This window comes from Bactrocera dorsalis, chromosome 4 (genome assembly GCF_023373825.1).
Source record: "Bactrocera dorsalis isolate Fly_Bdor chromosome 4, ASM2337382v1, whole genome shotgun sequence".
Classification (NCBI taxonomy): domain Eukaryota; kingdom Metazoa; phylum Arthropoda; class Insecta; order Diptera; family Tephritidae; genus Bactrocera; species Bactrocera dorsalis.
The window spans coordinates 69686376-69709562 of record NC_064306.1 but is presented as its reverse complement, the minus strand read 5'-3'; positions in this window follow the sequence as shown (position 1 = coordinate 69709562).

Below are 23187 nucleotides of genomic sequence, written 5' to 3'. Positions count from 1 at the left end.
ACATTACGCTCCTACGCCGTTATAACAGAGCTTTAATCCACTTTGGTTTTTCCTTGGCACTGCTCTCTAAGCCTCTCCTCATGTGTTTTTATATGTGTGTTGATGTTTTCTATTGTGATCCTTTCGCAAATCGCTTTTCCATCCACACTTTATACATTTTCCCACATATGTCTCTCTGTACTTATTTCCTTTGTGTTTGTCTTTGTCCTTTATTACTCGCAAATCCTGCCTTAATTAGGTAAACAGTAAATATTCTGTAGAGCTTACACAGTTTACTTTCGTACTCACCCTTTCGCCGACTTAAACTTTCCCATATTCCCCCCGACACATACTCAAACATTGAGTTCACCCAATTAGCATTTGAGCGTGGTTTTGAAATTTGAGCGCGTTAACGAACGAGAGAAAAAGGCGGGACAAAGGCGGAACCGTTAATGAAAGACCCACAATATATGATTACAAAATTTTGTTAGCGATACGTAATTATTTAGAAATCAAGCCTTGAGTAAAAAAAATATAGAAAAACAATGTTTGACGGTTCTCTGGAGCTCACTTACTAATTTTCGTGTTTCTGATCCATACAGGGTTCCTTTGGAACTTTTTTTGGTACCAATCCGACACTAAATATTTTCAACCGTGTTAAGAAATGGCTTTTATAGATGATCAGATCTATTGACAAATAAAATGTAGGGTTTTAAAAGTAATAGGATTGAGTCGATTTTCAAAATTGTTTCGTTACAATCGTTACAATTCTTTAAAGACTTTCAAATAGGCTTCTTCTGCGTCTATGTAGCGCTTCTCCGGAATAGCCTTGAGTGCCGAGTATGCTGCTTGGATCCCCCATGTCGTCTCAAAATGCTTGCCTTTCATCGGCCTTTTCAGGCAAAAAAACAAAAAAAAGGTTCGGTGGGCCACATCTGGGCTGTAGGGCGTTGTGATGACGGCCTTGGTTAGGTAGCTGTTCAGAAGAAAGGCGGTGTGAGCCGGGGCGGCGACGTGGTGCAACTTCCAATCGCTTGCAATGTCTTGTCGGACTCAATTGAGTCTCTTGAGAACTTCCACGTAAAACTTGGATTTGTTTGTCCAGGAAGAAGAAATTCATGGTGGATGATGCCTTCGATGTCAAAAATGACAGTGAGCATCGTTTTCACTTTGGATCTGCTTATTCTTCCGGTCTTCATCAGCGACCTCTTTCCGGCCCTCCAAAAAGGCCTGCACTACCGAAACAGTCCACTTCTTGCTAAAGAAACATCTGGATAAACCTGCTTGTTCATAGCTTCTTCATTTCCCAAGTTGTAGTGGTATTATTCCACCAATCCATTATCCAATCGGCGCACAACTGGTAAGGCCAAAAGTCAAACCAAAGGTTAGTTTCAAATGTTTTTTTGAAAGCAGAAGGCAGCCTTGGATCGTACGTCGTCAACAATCCAACTTTTACTATAGGAGTTCCACAAAGGGATATGTCTTTAGCAGTTGAAATGTGGGCTCCAGTCAAGGACCTTGACTTAATTTGACCCTTGTTTTATCATTTCAGGTATCAAAATACAACAGCGTCAACTTTAAGAAAATCCTTGTATGTCCCGCGTTTTCCATCTTCCAAACCTTTGAGGATCCCTTTTTGAAGTTCGTGAGTTTTTGAATATTTTTCTATCGCTTGAACACACTAGTTACACCAATAGATCATAACCAGACTCGTAGACTGATGATTATCAACTCAGTTGGCAGCAAAAATCAAATTACCTGTTTGAACTTTTGGTATGCTTGGATTTGATTATACCAGATAAGACACTGATCCGATAGTTATTTTTGAAAAATACTGATATCAATTGTCTTTAGCACGGACCGAAATGCAGCAGAGAGAGAAATAAAATAAATAAGAAGCTTGGAGACCGGAAGAGAAAGAAAGAATTTCACAAAACGAACTGAAACCTAAAATGTAGTACGCAATGAGGCCAAGACGGTGCAAGTAGATACTATTAGGTGCATACCCAAATTAACTGCTTATAGCGAGCAAAAAATTTCCGTAACATTTCTAAAGTCGCATTTTGTTTCACTTAACTTTCGTTTAACCTTTAGTTGCACCTTTCGATCTAATTGGTGTTATCCTCGGCACCGATCTGCAACTACAACACATCACTAGATTTTACAAACAATTTACTCGCTAATTATTTCCAGCCACGCAGGCGTTCCTCACCGCTCCTGGTAATCCCCCATCACTACAGCTGAGCTCTACTTTAGGCAATTTTCCGCTTTAACACACCAAATCGAACAAAGGCGACTCCCGCTCGGCTGACCGACTTTTGTAAAATGCCTTTTAGAATTTTCCTTCAATTACATTTGTCTAATTTTCTCAAATTGACGTTGGCATTTCACAGAGCCTAAACCGGCTTAGTGCGACTCCTTAACTAACCTTCGTTCATGTTTTAGTTCTTTTTCACAGAAATTATTTATTTGCCTCCATGTTGACTGCCAGATTTCACACGCCGAACAAAATGACTCAGCTGGTTGCCGGACACGCACAGCAGGTAGGTAACAACTTCTAACATTTATGGCAATGTCCTGCGGCTGCGCGCACACACACACGCACGCCTGCTGGCCTGGCCGTTACGGTGTGTGCCGGTGGACGCCTGTTAGATTTTACACTTCCATCAATGGTCATTCATGCAGTCGGTGCGGCGTGCAGCTGGTTGAGGATAGTTAGTCCGACGAACCGCCGAATTGCTGCCGCTGAGCGTGTAATTTTATTGTTTTATTGCAACATTTTCCTTACTGCAGTGTGCAACACAGTGTTGCAAATTGATTTATTGCACATTTATGCTCATTGTAGGCGAGTGTTGGCCATTTATGCCTTTCTACCGGGTCACCCGTGTGTACCTAGTTAGCAATGTGTGACTCGTTTGTAGCTCTGCTGCTTGTTGTTGTTTGCGATTATTATTCTTTTTTTTAGCTGTGGCATTATGTATGGCAACTTCCGGTTGCATTGTTTTTGCAGGGCCTCAGTGCGACATTGTAGCGGTTTTCGTGTGAAATCTATTGTATGGAGGGACTAGTGTCCAAGGTTTTATATAAATAAACATTTTATGTATGCAATGTTAGGTTCATTGAGTAAAATTCTGCTAATAAGCCAGCAAAGACACCTTGAGTTCAAAGGATACCTCAAATGCAGTCGTATTATGTATGAAAGGCATATTCGACATTACTGGTACCAATAGACCTAACTTTTAATTCTTTTTTTTTCAAGAGATAATCAGACAGTACTGACTTCTCCAGCAAGTTGCCACAGTCTTCCTTCCTCTTTATGAACACCCATTTAACCTCTCTTGCTTCTCTTTCAAGTTTATCTGATTAATAGTTTTGGAGATATGTACATCCTTGTGATCTTGAGGGCTCGAGGCAAGCTAGGCTAAGTGCACCGTCTTTAAATTTGTCCTTCTCGAAACTGTGTTTTGAAGTCAGTTGACACGACGTCGAGAACTGCTCAACCGATCCTTATGAAATTTTATACAGGTCTTAAGATTCAATTCTTAAAGACTTGGACGAAGGATTTACAAACTTTTTCTTCATATTTAAAAAAGATGAAATTTTGTTAACCAGTGTAATTCAATATTTTAGCATAAGAGAAAGAGGTATGCTTAAAACGTAGGCGTAACTGGCCCTAAACTGTTAAATGGCCATTTAAAGCCATTTAAAAGTGTTAATTACCGTCAAAAGCAATAAGCTCCGCGGTAAACCACAAAAATTAATTTAAAATGTCATTTAAACGCGCCGTGCTGTGATCTGCTGACGAGCTGTGCAACCAAATACATTCCTACGTATTTCTATATTCCAAAGATGCCTTCGCAGAAATTAATATTTTATTGCCCGCTTAAAGTCGCGCTTAAACTAAGCTACCGAAGCTTGAAAATCATACAAAAAGCAAACAAAGGAAAACCAATTCTCATTCAGAAATAATTGTTTGCATTTATTTACTGTTATTTTAATGCATTCCATTAGCCATATTGCACAATATTCAAAGTGATTTGCTGCACTACAGTTAATGCTGCACCGTCATTTGCATTACACTCAATTGAGAAAAAGCAAACAATTGAGAGAACTGTAAAAGCATTGGAAAGAACTCAATTTCAATGGAAATGCAAAATGTAGGAGGCACGTTGGGTTTTCACTTGCCTGCCATTGACATGATCTGTTTCGACTAAACAACCAAGTTTCAGTTGCAAAGCCAATGATTGTGGCCACTCGTCAATGACGTCAATGACGTCCTGCGGAGCGAAAAAGGAAATACGGAACTATATTTGTTTTTTTCTTTGCTGGGTGCGATGTGTAACGAAACTCCCCAGCAGAAAGAGAAAAACTTCTACTGAGTGTGCTCACTTAACATCAAATCTTATTTGCCTTGCTTACTAATATTATTGACATTGTTCCGAGATGTCTACAAAGTGGAATAAAATTCTGCAAAAGTCTGTAAGGTCTCTGGCTATAAACCGACCTCCGACTCGTACCCCGAGAAATACAAATTGGGGTATCTTCAGAGAAAATCTAAGTAGGAACCTAAGTGGAGTGAAGCAGGTGGATGGTAGATCCACCACAGTTGGGTTGGAGAGCAGACTAAGTGCCATAAACCAGTCCATTGTGGGCGCCTACCGTTGTGCCTGTCCACTGAAAGCGACCACCAGCAAACAAATCTGCCCCTGGTGGTCCAGTAAACTCTCAGCTCTTAGACTTAAGGTGCGCAAGCTGTTTAACAAAGCCAAGCGCACGGGCAGCTGGGAGGAATACAAGCGGCAGCTAACAATCTACAACAAGGAGATTAAGCTTGCCAAGTCAAACAGTTTCAGGAAATTCTGTGAGAGCGTCTCCGCGACCTCGGAGGCAGCCCGGCGTTGCCGAAGGGTAAGACGGACACAGTATTATCCTTAAAAAGACAGGACGGGACCTATACGACAAGCGCAGAGGAGAGGGCGGAAACACTCCTATAAACGCACTTCCCGGAGACAGTTCAAGCTGACCTAACCCCAGCTTTGGTCATGCGTAGGCCGGATCGCTTAGACTGACTGACTGCAAGGAACCTGTTCACTGCAGACTCAGTCAGGTGGGCACTGGAGCAAGGTATGGACATTCTTCTACCACACCTGCTAGGGTTGATGAGAGACAGCCTGGCGATGTCGTATATTCCCGAGCCCTGGAGAATTGTCAAAGTAATTTTCATCCCCAAGATAGGAAGAAGAGACTATTCGTTAGCCAAGTCATTTCGGCCCATAAGTCTAACGTCCTTCTTTCTAAAGGGGATGGAAAAAGTAATAGACAACCACACAAGATTGGAAGCGCTAAAGGTCGCACCCCTGCATGCCAGACAATATGCGTACAGAGCGGGAAGATCAACGAATACTGTTCTGTACCAACTAACGTCTGACCTGCAGGATTCGCTGGTCAATGGCGAGGTAGCGATCTGCGCCTTCCTTGACATTGAGGGTGCCTTTGACAATGCGTCTCACACCAGCGTGATCAAGGCACTCGAGAGAAGGAGTGTACCCCTCCCGATACGCAGATGGATTGAAACCCTTCTGCGCACTAGGGTAGCAGAAACAACAGTGGGAGAAAGTACTACCGCCTCTGCTATGGAGCCTGATAGTAGACGAATTACTCGAGCTACCCGGCTATAAAGATGTCCTTTCCTTCCGACTAACTTCCCACAAGCACTGAACGCATTTCACAGTGTAGCTATCAAGACCTTCACCGACTCCCGTATTTGGAGTCAAAAAAAACCCATTGCAGACGAAGAGCTCGAGTTGCCGCGAGAAATGAAAGTGACCCTTGCGCAGCTTCGTTCTTGATACTGTAGCACAGGGATGGGCACATTAGCCCTCAGTGGCATTTTGCCCGTGCGGGCACTAAGAAACATAAAAAGTACGGATTTTTTGTTTCACTGAAGGACTTCATGTTTATGTATATTGAATTTGTCTTTATTTCTTGAAATTTCTGTGGATCCCTATCTGAAATGACTGCCAATCGGCCCTTCATATTATAGTGTTCTTTACCATAGTGACATAGAAAAGTTTAAAACATGGTATTACAAATCTTTCGTGTTCGAACAGCATACACTTTCCATTTAAATCAGCAAAGGCTTCCTTGTAAAAGTATTTTATTTTGTTGTTCCAATATATTATCTATTTACTGTGTTATAACTCAAACGGGCTTCCGTCAATTCGCAACAGCGCTTATCTGCACTGGATTGGCTGCCATTTACTTGAGTCCTGCCATGACCGGTAACACTGATACTTGCTTTCTTTTGACATTGTCTTGTACTTGCGCTACTCCTCCACTAATAAAAAGTTAGCCCCTTGTATTATACACATACCTATATACATAATATAATCGTATCTTCCACCATTGCCACTGCGCCACCGCTTACCTACGCTGAGCTCTGAGTGCCTGTAAGAACTTTTTCATTGGCTTTTTCTTTAACTTTTGTTCTTCGTCATTTGTCGTTGTTATTCATCGACGTCGCATTCATGGCTGTCATAAGTTTGTTGTTTCTTCGCTTCACGCCGCTTACAGTTCCACGCAGTGGGTCCTTTGTTGTCCCGTCCTGGTTGCGGTTTGATTGCGGCCATTGTTGGCTTTCTTGTTTGCTTACAGTTAGTCATTGTCATTTCATTTGCTTTCACCGCATTTGTTACTCTTGTGCGCCGTCGGCCCGGCAGTTCTTCTCTCGTTGTGTCGCTGTCTCGGCCGTTGTCGTGTCGTGCTGCGTTTGCTCTTCGCCAATTAGTAGTAAAGGGTGATTTTTTAAGAGCTTGATAACTTTTTTTAAAAAAAAAACGCATAAAATTTGCAAAATCTCATCGGTTCTTTATTTGAAACGTTAGATTGGTTCATGACATTTACTTTTTGAAGATAATTTCATTTAAATGTTGACCGCGGCTGCGTCTTAGGTGGTCCATTCGGAAAGTCCAATTTTGGGCAACTTTTTCGAGCATTTCGGCCGGAATAGCCCGAATTTCTTCGGAAATGTTGTCTTCCAAAGCTGGAATAGTTGCTGGCTTATTTCTGTAGACTTTAGACTTGACGTAGCCCCACAAAAAATAGTCTAAAGGCGTTAAATCGCATGATCTTGGTGGCCAACTTACGGGTCCATTTCTTGAGATGAATTGTTGTCCGAAGTTTTCCCTCAAAATGGCCATAGAATCGCGAGCTGTGTGGCATGTAGCGCCATCTTGTTGAAACCACATGTCAACCAAGTTCAGTTCTTCCATTTTTGGCAACAAAAAGTTTGTTAGCATCGAACGATAGCGATCGCCATTCACCGTAACGTTGCGTCCAACAGCATCTTTGAAAAAATACGGTCCAATGATTCCACCAGCGTACAAACCACACCAAACAGTGCATTTTTCGGGATGCATGGGCAGTTCTTGAACGGCTTCTGGTTGCTCTTCACCCCAAATGCGGCAATTTTGCTTATTTACGTAGCCATTCAACCAGAAATGAGCCTCATCGCTGAACAAAACACGCGCGCGAAACACATTTCGAACCGAACACTGATTTTGGTAATAAAATTCAATGATTTGCAAGCGTTGCTCGTTAGTAAGTCTATTCATGATGAAATGTCAAAGCATACTGAGCATCTTTCTCTTTGACACCATGTCTGAAATCCCACGTGATCTGTCAAAAACTAATGCATGAAAATCCTAACCTCAAAAAAATCACCCGTTATTTCGAATTATTTATTCTTGCATTTTTCATGGTTTGCTTTTAAAGCCGGAAATCGGATTTGGTGTTTTGTTTGCCGTTTGCTTTTTCCCCATTTCTGTTTCTCGTTTCCTGCTCAATTCAGCGCATCCCTCTGGCATTTCGACGACTCGCTCAGCTCCGGTTTTGCTGCTCCTCGTCTTTTACTTAGCGAGTTATGTAAAAATCGTAGACATCAGACCCACAAACGTGGCCGCAGGACGAAGAGATTCCTTATTTTTCCTTTTATTGTAATGTGGTTGGCCCACCGCTGTGTTTCTTGCTACTTGTTATCTTATGATTGCTGTTATTTTTTGTGTAAGGTAGTATTTGTGCTTCTCCGCTGCCACTTTGCGCATGGAAATGACAGACTTAGTCACTTAAAATTAATTACCTGTAGCCGCAGGCAAAGTTACTGCCAGGTGATTACTTTGAAACACAAATGAAATTCGCTAATTTCCATCCTTCTGGCCTGTTCGCATATTTACAGCGCGAATACTTATTTTGTTATTGTAAAATATTTAGTTCTTAGAAGAGTTGAAACTAAGACAAATTTGTGTATTTTAAGCTTGAATGTCGTTGTTGCTACCAGTAGTTACATTTAAGGTATTATAGAGCATAAGAAACCCAACTTCAAATATTTGTGCCGAGAGAATTATAGTTCGTAATCTTCGAAGGCCTCTTAACGGAGGTTCCAAAAAGGGCCGTAGAATATATGAAAACACCAGAAATGCTGTAGGTGTCATATGTATAAAGAGAATCTACGACAAAAAACTAATGTATTTATATACCATACTAGCTGACCCCGCAGCCGTTTTCCTGCGTGAAATTATATGTTTGAAATGAAAAGAAAGTTGAATTTATATTGTGTTGAAAATCATTTATTTGCGATTTTTCTAATTTTTTTTTTAACGTAGCGCAGCTTGATGAACAAAATTTTTTTGGTTTCTTTTCTGGTGCGTAAATGTTCAGAGAAGATGGGTTTCGAAATCGTGAACACGCCACGCATACATATCTGGCCGTGTGAAAAACGCATTTCCAGATTTATTCCACACTCTTCTAGCTACTATCCTTGTGTCCTGTTGATTGTCATTTCAAATGCAATTTACCTCGAAACTGAATAGGTTTGAACTGAAATGGCAAATCGTTGGAACTCAAAAGAATTCGTAGAATCAAGCATTCTGCCCCCCTGTATTCGATAGCTGCGTCACAATCAGTCGGGTTCCCTTGCACAGCTTCGGCGCATGAAGATTGCAAAACATAATAATGACAGGTTCAACTTTGAGACGCAAATGATGCTGCGGCATACCAAGCCTCTCCAAAGAATTTAGAAATTTCACTGGATAATTCACGACTTCGTGTCAATGTCAAGACGATCGGAATTTGCTCATTTCCAATCCGTAGCGAATACGATGTAAAATCTCATCGGCAATGTACATAATTATTTTCGTATCCCGTAAGTGACGCGAATTTGAAGGCTGATATGTCGAAATGACCATCGCGAAAAGTGTGCGAACTTCAGTGGCATGCGAAGTAGCTATCGAATCGTCCATCGTTTGATTACATTTATTATCATGATCCAGCAATTGTAATTGCTTGCATGCTTCTCAAAATGTTACACACACTCTACCATTCACAGTGCGCATTGACTCAAATGAAATTGAACCACGTACATTTATCAATATCAACCGAAGGTATTAGCAATCGTCGTTTTTCGGGTGGATTATGTAAATTCGTCCTAAGGAATTAGTTGAGAACACACCTGGATGACAATATATTGGTTGGCCTTGCTTTCTGCGTAGCTATTTCTTTGGCGATGCATTCCATGCATAATATCAAGGCATTGACAAATTGAGCAATGTTCTCACAAACGAATCACTGACGCAATTTGAGAAAAAACTCGTCAATGTCAATGTTAATGTTGTTGGAAGTGTTTCCGCTGGCTGTACTGTATTCTCTGGGTTGAAAAACACTCTTTAGCCATTCTCCAAATGAACTGCGAAATGCACAACAGTCGGAAAAGTCGATTTCACCAAACTGCAATATCCATCATTGGCATGGGTTTTGAATGTGAATTAGACAATAGTGGCGAATATGGTACGACCCATATGTTGTCGACTTCGATATTCACTACTCTAAGTTGAATGGTAAATGTCCTGCCATTGCCGTCTGATGAGCTACGACGATAGAGTGGATCTCCATCATTTCCAGTTTGCGTTTCCGAAAGAAAAGCACGTGGATAGTGTTTCGTGCATTTATTGCAAGTGGGATTGTGGTGCCCGCAAGGTCCATGCACCATATTGGTTTTCATCGCTTCGTAGAATAATGGATCTTTCTCTGCATGAGGAATTTCCGCAGAAATGATTTCATCAATTTGATCTGGTGTAACTACCATCCACCATTCAAAGAAAAATGTGTGCGTGGGGCAAACCTCTTTTTTGCAACTCAACAGAGTACATCCAGCATCTGACTGCACCATACTTGTATATACAGTATATTATCGTGATGATCGCTTGCTGATTGACAGCGATCCATAATTCCACACATATGTCATCGCATCCTGGGAGTCTCATGTAGTTCGTTTGTCTTGGGCTGCCATACGTTGATGGCAAAAAGAGCGATATTAGCGCGATGTCTTCGTTGCTTCGTAACAACTTTCAATCTGTAATTGTTCACTTCGTTTGAAACACACATAAAGTTTTCACTGAATAATTTTCAATAATTTTTCCGGAATAAAAAAGTAAGCGACCGAAATTGAACGATTCAAATAATTTACAAATCAAAATATTGAAAAACAAAACAAAAAAGAACTGTATGAAAAGTTACTTTTTGGAAATTTCCAATTTTTCGACGTTTCCTTATAAAAAGTAAATGATTTTTTTTTATATCTAACCCTTTCCAGATCCACAGCGAACAACTTCTGATTTCATGAAGATTGGTTCCGCCGTTCTCGAGCGTTAGCGTTACTAACAAACAAACAATCATTTTTACTTACATATGTACATATGTATGTATGTATGTATATACAAAATAAAACGTATGTATGGGAAAAAGAAAAGGGCTGTTTTTAGGGGCTTTCCGGCAACTTTCGTAATTTTTTCTTACATAAGAACCTTCTCCTTATAATAACAAATACAACAAAAAAAAAATCAGCCAAATCGGTTCAGCCGTTTATGAGTGATGACCTTACAAAGAAAGTGGCATTGATTTTTATATATATAGATATACTATACCTGATCGAAAAAACGATCTGTTGAGTTCTCAGCTATAATATTAGGTTACACCCTAATTAAAACGAAATTTTATCGCTTCCATCTACGCGGCCCATTTTTTTTCGTTAAATTTCTCCGACTTCTATATCAATACTAGTAATACGAGTATGCCGACTAAAACCTTACAAAATATTCATTTTTAGAAAGTAGTGCATGAGAGTATCTCCGATAAGCAGCTGTTGCTCTAAAAAACATGAATTTCAAGTTTAGTCTGGAAACCCGTTGAAGAATGTGACAGTCACATCTTGGGCTACCTGGAGTAACTATACATAAGTTAGCTAGGTACTTAGCGACAATCATTGGATAGCCTAGTGATGGCTTATTTTGGCTGACTTCTTTATTTCCGATTCTACTTCGCTGACGATTTGAAAAGGCACAGTTTCCATTATTAGACAGAAAATATAGCAGAACAATTAAAAAGCTCCCGATCTGACACATATATGGTGCTACTAAAAATAAATCCACATAACTCTTAGTTAACCCTTACTTTCCAAGGGCGCGTTCATAAATTTAATATCTTTCGGATCTTTAGTCTGTGAATTATATCATTTTAAGTGTAGGAACTTGTGCCATTGTGAAAGAAATGGATAAAAAGGAATTTCACGTGTTGATAAAATATTGCTTTTTGAAAGGAAAAAATACAGTTAAAGCAAAAACTTGGCACGATGAGGAGTTACCTGAAATTATTCATGAAGGATTGCTCTGCTAGGTTTAGACGTGATCACATTAGCACCGAAAACGATGAACTCAGTGGAAGCCGAAAAGAGGTTGTTACCACAGAGAACACCAAAAAGGTCCACAAGATAATTTTAGACAACCGTAAAGTGAAGTTGTTTGAGATAGCAAGCCCTCTAGATATATCAACTAAACATGTATATCATATCATTCACGAATATTTGACTATGATAAAGCTCTATGCAAAGTGGGTACCACGCGAGTTCACTTTTGACAAAAAACAACAACTAGTTAATGATTCTGAGCTGTATTTGGAGATGTTCAAACGTAATGAACCCGAGCTTTTGCATTGACATGTGAGAATTTATGAAACATGGCTTCTGTATTTCACTCCCAAGGCCAATCGACAGTCATCCGGGTGGACTGCACTGGTTGAATATGCTCCAAAGCATGAATAAATGCAAGAGTTGGCTGGGAAACTTATGGCGCCTGTATTTTGGGTTGTACATGGAATAATTTTTGTTGACTGCTTTGAAGAAAGGAAGGGCCATCAAAATCGAATACTACATACCGTTGTTGAACCGTTTGAAGGACGAAATCGTTGAAAACCATCCAAGTTTAGAGATAAAGATAATGCTGATTCACCAAGACAATGCACTGTGTTACAAGTCAGTGAAAACGATGGCCAAAAAAAAGGGCTTCGTCTGTATTCTCTCTCCAAATCTGGCCTCCAGTAATTATTCCCTGTTCGCAAATTTCCAAAGAATGCTCGCTAGGCAGAAATATTCACCGAAACTGAGGCCTATTTTGAAACAAAAAACAATTCGTACTACAAAAGTGATATCAAAAAACTGAAGGTTCGTTATAATCAACATATCACCCTTGAAGAGAACTAAGTTCAATAAACAATCGAATTTCACGTCAAAATGTGTTTTACTAAAGCCGGGGACTTTTCAGTTCACCTTTTACCAGTTAATCTTTTCATAATAACACTTAATAATTGAGAGCCTCAACTGGAAGAGTAATTCGGAACCTAAATAAGGAGCTTATTCGAAGTTGAGACCAATAAACTTGAGAGTTAAATGAACCTCACATCACTACGAGCTTTTTCTCCTCAGAGTATATGCAGCTTATTCGAAGTTTCACCTAATACATAAGTTTTTAGAACATTAATAAGAATATTATTTTTATGGACATCTTGTAATTTTAATCGATTCTTGTTTTGAGCGATATAATTTTTATGATCGATGAGCATTAAGTACAGCGAAGAATATACAAATATACATCCGGAAAAGCCGATGACAATGAATATTAAAATAGCTGTGCGCCTAAAACAATGTCCATAAAATGCATTTATCATTTTCGGCGGCACACTCAGTACAAACACACACACAGAGGTATGTATGTGTGGTGAGTACTTCGAAAGCACTGGAGAGATGTGCTCATAAAGCAGCCAAACTTGACATGTAACTGTCAAAAAGTCAACAACGCAAGAACATAAAAATCACACAACATAATAAACGGGACTGGCGACGCGTCTGGAATGCCTAAACACGAGGCACGGAAGGGCTCCCGTTCGAAGGGAGGCCCACTTCCTTTTAAGTTTACGAGCATAACTGCTTTCAACTGATTTTTTAATGTTTTTATTGTTTTTATTTTAAAACAATTTTTGTTTTTGTTTTTGTAATTTAGACGTGAGCGTAGCACCCGAGCAGCTGCTGCTCATTTGCGTCGCGCTTTGTTGGCGTCTGAACATTGACGCATTATCGCCGCCACCAATCAAGCACATCTCTCCGGCACAGCGGTAGGCGTTTGTCTGTCTCTCCGTGCAACAATCCATCAGCAGAGGCGCTTGCGTTGGCATTAGAAGCCATAAAAACAAAAGCCACTCCATCACATCATATTACAATGCATGTACCTCTTATACATACAGATATGTATGCACCATAAGTGTGTGTGTGTGTGTAGCCAATTATTTTGAAATGGGGAGCTGTGTATGTGTATTTGTTACTGCGACGCAGCTCTAATGAAATTCAAAGCCCAGTAGTCAGCGAAATTACTGTTGTCATTGTTGTTATTGTTTGTATTGTAGGCATTTTTGTTGCTGCTGTTGTTAGTGTTGTTAAGCTGTTGGTGTTGCACATAAGTACTTTCAAAGCGGTCGCGTTCGTGGTGTCGCCCCATTTACGCCTCTCATTTCGTTACCGCTTAATTTCAAACGCCGCAACAACAACAACAAACAGGCACATACACTTATGACACCTTGGCATGCCCCACTCATGCTAATATGCATAAGCCACGTGCAACATTTCAAATTCATAACTCATTTTGTTGCGTTGCAGCTGACAGGCTTCAACATTCATGGAAGCAGCAACAACAACACTGGCGTCAGTCACCGCTCTTGTGCCCACAGCCGCTTCCACGATGTGCGCTTTGCTTTTGCGGTTTGCCTGGAACTGTGGTGTTTGGAAATTTTATGACTGATTTGTGTTTCGTGATGAGCATAATTGACTTTTACGATTGTACAGTTAATTGTCAATCTGTCGACTCTGCCACGCACTCCACGCCTTCGAAACAAAGGTGAGTGTTCGCACCGCCACGCCCCGACCAAGCAGTGCTTTTTGTGAGTGAGTTGCCACATCTATGTAGTAGCAAAGTGAGTTTGCGTATAGGAAATGGTGTAGTCTAAATACATATGTATGTGAAGCATAATAATGTTGTCATTGCTTGTTTTTTTGTTGCAATTTTAACTCTCATTTCGCCACACAAAAGAATTGATTGTCACAGTTTAACTAATTTACTCACACTGTGTAATTTCTGCCGGTGGCAACAAAGTTAAAAGTCTATTATGTGATAAGTTCGAGTTAACATTTGTGGCAACATTTATTTTCAAACAATGCTCAAATTTGTAGTTGGTATCCAATTTTTTTCCTTAGTATTCTGACCTCACACTTTATATATTGTTCGTCAATCTGGCGACTGTTCTGATACAATTCATCAGCCAATACGGATCATGCTAAAACTTCTAAGTTGTCCTGAATAGAGGTGATGGTTCTCCCATCAAACAAAAATTACAGAGACCGGGACAAGTAATGTTTCAAGGTGCCAAATCTGGAGAGTATCCTGGTTGTAGTCGCACACTCCATTCAAACTAAAAAAGCTTTTGGCTTCATCGACTCTGGCTTCTTCTGTTTGAGTGATCACAATACACTTTCGAATTAATCGTGGTACTGTCAAGCGTAAGTTCAAAATAAAAGAACCCTTTGAAACCCCACCAAACAATAAACATAACCTTTTTTGTTAACTATCAGCCCTCGAAGTGGTTTGAGCTAGTTCCTCCTTTTCAGAACACTATATTTTGCTCAATAGTAAGAATTCAGTAAGATCAATTGTTGCCATCAAACGAAATTACTTAATGAACGTGGGAATTTCTGAAAGTTGCTCAGCCATAAGGTCTGAGGTAGGTGAGAGTACCCTGACTCCACAAACACAAACCAACTTTTGGGAGTATTTTCGACATAAAAAAAATTTCTAATTTATATAACAGGGTTTTCAATAGAAACGCTACAAAAGTTCAACAACAAGTCGAAATTATTAAAATTTAATACCGAAATTTGGAGTCAGTGGTCTCAACTATCATTCTGTTAGATCAACAATTGAGCATCTTGTGGAAAAATTTGAATCCACAGATACAGGACAAAACATTCCTGTGCCAGTGAGACAAAGAAGTGCCCGCTGTCGCTAACGCATCAATTGTGGAATACCCAAATCAGTCTCTCACACGTCGTTCTCAAGCGTTGAGCATCTCTCTGACACTGTTGTGGTGAATTTTGCGAAAATATTTTGGCCCACGTCCTTGCAATATCGATTTTTCATCGATAAATCATCTTCAGCATAAGACTTTTAAGAAAACTTTACGGCAAGTTCTCGAGAAGCTTTGTTTGACATTGCTTACACCCGTTATTTTTAAAATGCTCTTAAAGTTACCCATAGAAAATCTTCAATGGAAATATATACATTTATGGATTAAAGTTTAGTGATTATATTAATTCTTTAACATCGCTAAATGTCATCCTAGTGGATTGAAGTCCAACGATCTCAATATGCCAAATAGAAAACTCCTCTGTTAATGCTTCACATTTGCTTTTTCACTTTTGAGGCAATATATTCGAGTCTCAAATAGTCCATCTAACACTTCTAAGTAATGATCTCACTGTTGCTAATTAGTACAAAACTATACTTGCAACAAGTCAAAAAGCTACTTAAAAGCAATTTTCAACGAAAACACAAGCCAAGCACTGATTCCCTAAGTAACCGTTGCGGCATTTCTAAACATAAACTCGTAGTGGATGATGTTGCAACATAATACAATTTAAAGAACAATAGATGAGCAACGATAAAGTAATCATAATCAAACGATGCTTTTTATATAGTTATTTATATGTACGAGAGCATCCAAACTAATCATAAATATAGTTGCATATAGTAAGAGGGAGGGGGAATTTCAGCTTCTGATAGATACACAGGAGGCAACATAGATTTCATATAAGCAGCCCCACCATTTACTACTTCCTTGTCCCATCAAGTGCGCAGCTCTGGACAATTGAGCATATTATTTTCATATCTTGCCACATGCAACAACAAACATATAGCATCAACGCACATATCAGGGCCACATTGCACACTTGAACGTACGTGCAACAACATTTATTAACTGCCAACAAACGGCAGACAATATAGAAGCCAGCAACAGCAGCGGCTACAACTGCAATAACAAGTAGTTACATGGAATGAGCAGGGGTATTCAGGGAAACATTGCAACGCTGTTGGGGCAAAGCGTAAAAATTGTGCCTAGCCATTGGAAAAGCCAACAAACAATTGACTGAGCTGAGCGAAACTAAATTAAAACTTGGTTTCAGTTGCTTGCGTAGGCCAGCGGGTAGACGGGGGCAAAGCACTCAAGGGTCTGCACGTTCAAGTGGAGGGCAGCAGGGCTGGGCACTCCTTCCGCCAGCTGATGCTGTTGGTTTTGTTGGTTCAATTACTGTCCTAAAGCACACTCATTGCAAATGTTTTTTTTACTTTTCTGCGGCGCTATAGCAACAACAACAACAAAATATCAACAATAATTTCTTCATATGCGAAAATTTGCAAATGGCTGTCCTCCGTTGTTGTAGCTGTTGTTGCAACTACAGCACTGATTGCTTTGCCCTGTTGCCGTCACAGTTGCAGTTATTGTTGTTGTCGCTGCTTTTAGTAGTAGCTTGCTAAACATTAGTCATTTCACGAAAGGAAAACAACGAAAAAATCCGAAATTTATATTTGACGCCGGAAAAATGACATGCATGTGCTCCTAGCTTTCTATGTATGTGTGTGTGTGTATTAGTGTTTGCCGTGCACATAAATTGCAGCGTCAAAATAGCAGTTAGCAGCGTTTTATTGTTGTTGCTGTTTTTCATTTTTTGCTCTGCTGCTCGTACTTGCGGCAGATTGCGGACAGATACTCGACGCCGCAGACAAGACCCACAATTTAGCACTTAATCGCATTTTAATTGGTTCACATGTCCGTCTGTCCGACCAAAAACTGACAAACCGACGCTTGGCAATAACAATGTCTACTACTGCAATTGTCCCCACACACCTTACCTCCGCCCCGCTCGCCGGCTGGCTTGCTGCTGTCTGCGATTCGTCGCACAGTCGCTCGGTTTGTCTGCGACTCCATCTGTGCGACTGCAGCTCACGACTCGGTCGCTTTCCGTTTCTAGTGTTTCAGAAAAGTTTTATTATTTTTGCTCATTCTTTTGCCGTTTGCCCTCTGGATTGCGGTCGCACACACTCGTACTGCTCTGGTACTGCTGTGGTCACTGTCACGATCTGCCAATGCGCCGTGCTCGGTTGCATCGTTGACTGTGTCCATGTGTGCTGGTGTGTGTGCGAGTTTGTCCGTTTGCCGACAGCCCACTTGTTAGCCGCACTCGGTGCTCTCTGCGCGCTTTGTTGGTACGTCTCCGCCATATGAATATTTATGACCCTGTAATTAGCTCATTATAAATAGTCGTAATGTCGTTTTACCAACACTGACATGATGAATATAAATGATGTTTGGCATTAAGACAGCGAAAACATATGTTCTATCAACAACTAAGTAAGTGAGTCCATATGCAAACATATAAATATCGGTACCTAGAGCCATGACGTATGTTTGCTCCGTCGAAATGATTGCTTCTTCGTGGGAGATTTAGCAATTTGCTGAAAGGCGAGGTTAAGTAAAAATGGAATACTTAGGTTGTGTAAAGCCTATCAGCTTGTTTAGCAGCGGAGGTAAGATGATCAGTGGTATGTAGATATGCCATACATATGTTGCAACAAGTTGAAGAGTAATCAGCTTTTTGTATAAGATAACATATTTATTTGTCAAAAAGCTGAAAATTTGTGTCCCTTGTATATGAGTGCTCTAGAGGCCTATATATCGGAGTTCCCTAATACCGAGTTGCTCGCAAGTGCTCTCAGAGAGCAGGAAAATCGTTCGGCTGTCCTTCCTTGTGTTTATTGACGTGCGTTTTTTGCTTCACAGAGGCTGGTGCGTATCTGGGTTGCAACATGACTGTGGTTCGACTCGATGTTAGGACCTCGGAGCGTACGCATATCTAAATCACTGGAGACGTGCTTGCCTTCTAACACAACATGATCGATCTAGTTGGTGGCTTTTAGATCCAGAGACGGCCAGGTAGCTTGGTGAATTTTTCTATGCTGTAATCTAATACTATAGATAACCATATTTCAAGCCCCGGCGACGTCTTTCTCCCACCATGAATTCCACACCGAACTTGCCTTTTTTTATGTGGGCACTGTGATAAATACTACAAGGACCTACCCGCCTCAGTATTTGTCCCGTCTAACAAATTTCTGGAACAACAGATGCATGCCCTTAAATCATAATCCTCGACACGTTTGCAAGGGTTGTCATGAAAGGGGGGTCTCTCATTCAAAGTTGTTTTTTTGTTTTCATCGGTAGTGTTTTTTATTGTTTGGTGGTATAATGAAGAAAGGAAGATCATTGGATACAATTTTTTGGTGCTTGGAAGATTCGGCGATGTGATATACCACAGTTTTGACAACAAGATACAAGAGAAAGAATGTGTCTGCGAGCCAATGTTAAAATCATGAGCGCTTGCCAAAGAGGTACGTAATGGTATCCTGATTCTCATCGTGCCAGTAGAGTTGTATGGACATAACCAGAGTTTATTCATTATAGCAACTGGTGGTGGTAGTATAGGAAGAAGGACAGTGGCAATGAAGCTCTAAGAAACCTCAAAATAATTATTAATAATAATTCTGGCTCTGCATTGACATATCTCACCTTAGAAACTTTTATTAGATCTAGAAAACAAAAAGAAATAACATAGTGAAGCTGATCTTTCACAAAAGAGACAAAGTATTTCCGATTTGTGAACGGAAATGTGATTTACCCTAGGACCTTCAGATCGAAGTATCATATTATTATTGCGTCAAGTAAATGAAATAATATTAGTATCACTTAGTCACTCACCTTTCAGTCCACATTCTCATTTCACTCCATAAAACTGGACATTCCTGGCATAACCGAGAACAACTGCAAGTAACGATAACAAGTAAACTGTTGCAATAACACTCAAAAATAAGTGTGCAACAGAATACGCTTGCTAAAGTGGATGTGTATGCAACGTGAGCACAAATGTTGCAAGCATTCTTGCAACAACACACACACACAGCGCCATTGCGCATTGCATATTTCGCGGCTGTTTGAGCTGATAGCTTTTACAGTCGATAAAAATTTGAGAAGTAATATGTGCAACGCAATGCGATCAAATGAACGGAAAAGTAAATTCGAATTCCGCCCACACACACACTCATGTGCATTATCCTTTGTGTTGCCTGCAATGACTTGTCGGCTTTTCCGCCCAATGCAGCAATTGGAACTTCACAGAACCGAACTGCAGTTTCACAAGTAGACCACAGCAACAAAATCGATTTGCAACAGCTCCTGCAGCTTTGCGCTGTGGCATTGTCAGCTTACGAATTGTCTCTCTCATGCACACACGCGCTCATATGTGGGTGTGTGTTATTGTATTCCGGCGCTCTTCGCAATTTTCATTTATTTTTGCCTTGGTGGCGCATATTATTGTTGTCGCGAAAGGAAAATGCCTGTTTTTATTCTATTAAATTTCAATAAACCCGCTTTTGTGCCTCTATCGTCGTCGCCGCAATGGAATTGAAATTTCGGATTAAACGAATGATTTTTTATAAAAATAAGTTTCCGGTTGGCAATTTTTTCTTGCTTCGCCTTTGTTTTCGTTGTATGTTGCATTGTTTGCGCAGTTGTTGCGGTTATTGTTTGTTGTTGCGTGAATTTCTACAGCTTTGCGCAGTGAAATGGATTTTGAAAGTGGCGAAAACAGATATCTGAAAACGCGAATGAAACTTTTTCGAAAGCGTTTGATTACAAACGCAGTTGATGGGTCGATTGAGTGGGTGGAGAGCGTATATAGTATAGTATGTGGAGCTCGTTATTATTGAAATAATATCCACATGTGAAATTGGAAAGTATAACTGGAGAGCATTCTTAATGAAGGTATTCTTTGCGAAGCCTGGAGCTTCCATACATAATTAACAAGATCATTATTAGTTTGAGCCAAGTTCTGGCCACAATCTTCACAAAGTTTCATTGTTAACCTTTTTATTTTCTTGGATATTCCAACAATCGTAGCCATATTTTATTAGGCTAGACAAACAAATGAGGATTGCAGTGCAACATAAGGCCTAATTTGCCCTCTCCTAAGTAACAACGACTCACTTAACCCCAGCATATTGAGCGGTTCCAATATACTGCTGGGACTTATTTGGAAAGACGAATGTAAGGTCCTTTATCCTGCGTCTTCAGACTTCTGTGCAGTCAATTGGCAGGTGCTCTAAAGTTTCTGGCTCCATGTCGGAGAACCGGCAATTTACACAAGAAGCTAGGCATATGCTATATAAGTGCTTCTTAAGCTTACCTGAGTTGTCCCTTGGGAAGTCGATTACATATTTAAACCCTTTAAGGTTCTAACTACCCATGAGAAACTTGGCATGGCGCATGTCTTGGCATTGCTGCCAATACTCTCACTGCCCACTCCTTCATCCTTGTGGAGCGGCGCCTTAATGGTATGGGGACCATGCGCAACGAAAAGTTCCTGTCCTACCATGTTGGTGGAAGCTGCGGAGCGGACGTGCTTATCAGCTAGTTCATTCCCGGCTATGCCGTTGTGACCAGCAACCCAGATTTGGTTATGATCTAATAGAATATAAATGGAACATTGTTCAATGCGATAGTTGAGTATTACACATGGACATCTCTGGAAAGTTTGTCGCGTGGTCCAGTGACCCTTGCACCAGTTTCCTTCGACGTTTTGAGCACTCGGTGAGCGAGAGCGAAATCAGTCTATTCGGCCATGTGCCAGGAAGAGAGAGCTTTGTGTTTGCTGTCGGGCTTTACGTACATGCCCTTCTTGGTACATTTTTATGATGAACAAGCGATGTTCGTTGGCATTGTTGTTGTTTGACTGACCACAATTCGCTGCACTTAATCTCATTAAAACAACAATAAGCGTCAATAAAGGCTTTCGACATTGGGCAGCGGGTAAACATACACGAGCGTATTGGCACTGTCAAGTTTGTTCGGGCAGTCGCCTCGGATTGATTGAAAGACGAGTGAATTGAGTGAAGGGTACATCAGTAGCAGGGTGCGGAAAGGTTGGGAAAGGTAGCTTACCCAGAAGTTCACTGGTGTGGTGCAGATAAGCTGCAATAAATCGATGGAAAACATTAAAGCGAAACTTTAACAGAACGCAGTGAGTAAACAATGCCGAAAACAACAAAAAAAAACAGAGAAAAGGTTATAACAACGGCGAATTTGTAACCAAAGTACAATTCCAGTAATCTTTTTATGAGTCTCAGGCGTGGACAGCAGTCAAGCTGATAAAGTGTCAAATTTTTGTATCCATAGATATATAGCTATAGTATAGTTACATATGTATGTATGTGTGTTGAATGTCAAATTAGGTCGTAAATCATTTCAACACGAAACACTTTTCATATGGAACTACGAATGAAGCATCAAATGACTATTACAAAAAAAACTATAAATTGAAAACATATGATAAACCCAAATTTACTACTGTGGTCAAAAAATAGTAAGACCTTGTTTATAAATTTTAAGTTTTTCTTAAAAATCTATGTCGTCCCCCTCAAAGTAATCCAAATGTATCCAATACCCTTGTGTTAAGGTTTTTTTGGAATCCTTGAAACAGTTGTTAAAGTCAATTTCCGGAAGAGCCTTCAATGTGCGTAGCGATTCACGTTTAATGTCTTCAATTGACCCAAATCGGGTTCCCCGGACAGGTCGTTTGAGTTTGCTGAATAGCCAGAAGTCAGACAGAGCTAAATTTGCCAAATCGGTGACTGCGGCACGATGGTGCATAATTGCAGTTTGGACGGCCGGAAGGAATTCGGAGTGCATCACACCTCGAAAATCGACGTGTTTTTTTCGGCTACAACTCACATTTTCCATAGTATTCAAGAAACGAGGCTTCAGACAAGGCGAGAGTCGTGCGAATTCATCAATCTAAATAATTCGAGCTGCAAATCTGAACAGAGAAGGGACCATTTTCTACAAGAGTGTACAACTGCATGCGCACGCCGATAATATCGATATCATTAGCCTTAATATCCGCGTCGTTAGTTTTGCTTTCTCCAGACTGAATAAGTAAGCGAAGCAAATAGGTCTGGTAGTAAAAACGAAGATAATAACTTACAAAATAGAAAACATTTTTTTGTTTTGATAAACTCCGATTTTACCAATGCTGTCTCATAAAATCGAGTTTAAGTAATATACCAAACATTTAGACACTTAACTGGGTTTCTTTTAAATGAAACGCAAAAGTACTAGCACTACACATTTTTATTTAACGTATTTATTGCATAACCAAAGAGGAAGAGAAGTGCCCAAATCGGCGCAAGATATTTGAGGGAACATGATTTATTGTTCTCCAAATTATCCTATTTTACGGTGTGAGTAATTAGACATGAGTTTTTTACGATTTATTTCTATTTTCCAACGGATTTTTCCGAAATTTACCTTTTCAAGCAATTACCGTAAACACGTACTCGCTAATGCTTCACCCACACCAGTGATAAATGAGTTGCAGGCATTTCGAGACAATCTTTGGCACAGCAGGTAGGCGCCTAAATATGTTGGCATTGTCTTTGCACGTGTTGCGAATTTCATTTTACTGCTAAATATGTATGTTTGAGGCAGTCTGCTGTGTGGCATGTAGCAAATTTGCAGATTAGTTGCAGGTGCAGCACAGCACCCACAACGCAGCGGCGGCCTACTGACCGACCGACCGATCGACCGAGCAACGGCTTGCGAGCAAATATCGATGTTTCGAGGCTGTCTCGCCGGCACACAGCAGGACGCTGGAGCCTTTCGCTCGGAGACTGC